This window comes from Perkinsus marinus (assembly GCF_000006405.1).
Source record: "Perkinsus marinus ATCC 50983 genomic scaffold scf_1104296965608, whole genome shotgun sequence".
Classification (NCBI taxonomy): Eukaryota; Perkinsozoa; order Perkinsida; family Perkinsidae; genus Perkinsus; species Perkinsus marinus.
Genome location: NW_003204262.1, coordinates 1 through 1,020, shown reverse-complemented (window position 1 = coordinate 1,020; position 1,020 = coordinate 1). Strand labels below are relative to the sequence as shown.

The 1,020-nt window shown below is 49.0% G+C and overlaps 3 non-coding genes across 3 annotated transcripts; all 3 read left to right on the top strand.

The window, feature by feature from the left end:
- The first annotated feature begins 119 nt into the window (after positions 1-119).
- Positions 120-191, top strand: Pmar_PMAR012753. Its single transcript has one exon. It is a non-coding gene; the product is annotated as a tRNA-Arg (tRNA).
- Positions 192-484: 293 nt separating this feature from the next.
- On the top strand, positions 485-557 carry Pmar_PMAR012752. The gene has a single exon. It is a non-coding gene; the product is annotated as a tRNA-Arg (tRNA).
- Positions 558-857: 300 nt separating this feature from the next.
- On the top strand, positions 858-930 carry Pmar_PMAR012751. Its single transcript has one exon. It is a non-coding gene; the product is annotated as a tRNA-Arg (tRNA).
- Positions 931-1,020: the final 90 nt, after the last annotated feature.

Below are 1,020 nucleotides of genomic sequence, written 5' to 3'. Positions count from 1 at the left end.
CCCTCTATGAGGAGCGAGAGTTTTGCGATCTATTCAGCGTGTCAGATGGGAAACCATGTGTGCCGTTAAGTCAGTGTTGCGCATAGTGACGAGATAGTGGGATAAATCTCAAATTCGTTGGTCTCGTGGCTAATGGATAAGGCGTTGGTCTACGGAACCAAAGGTTGTGGGTTCGAGTCCCATCGAGATCGTTTTTACGCCGGAAAGCGCCCATATACGGATGCCACTGGCCGTACAGATGTTGGTGTTGATTGTATACCCTTGTGACTCGTCGGAATACATGCCGAAGCTAACGGTACAAGAAGATTGTTGGTCTGCCAACAAGCGATCTCCAATGAATTGACCCCTTTGAGAACACTATGTATTGGAGGCCCCTCTATGAGCAGCGAGAGTTTTGCGATCTATTCAGCGTGTCAGATGGGAAACCATGTGTGCCATGAAGTCAATGGGGCGCAGAGATGGTGGGACAAATCTCAAATTTACTGGTCTCGTGGCCTAATGGATAAGGCTTTGGTCTTCGGAACCAAAGACTGTGGGTTCGAGTCTCATCGAGATCGTCTCCACGCCGGGAAGCGCCCATATACGGATGCCACTGGCCGTAAAGATGTCGATATTGATTGTATACCCTTGTGACTCGTCGGGATACATGCTGAGGCTAAGGGTACAAGAAGATTGTTGGTCTGCCAACGAACGATCTCCAATGAATTGACCTCATTTAGAACACTATGTAATGGGGGCCCCTCTATGAGGAGCAAGAGTTTTGTGATCTATTCAGCGTGTCGGATGCGAACTCATGTGTGCCGTTAAGTCAGTGTTGCGCATAGTGACGAGATAGTGGGACAAATCTCAAATTTACTGGTCTCGTGGCCTAATGGATAAGGCTTTGGTCTTCGGAACCAAAGACTGTGGGTTCGAGTCTCATCGAGATCGTCTCCACGCCGGGAAGCGCCCATATACGGATGCCACTGGCCGTACAGATGTCGATATTGATTGTATACCCTTGTGACTCGTCGGGATACA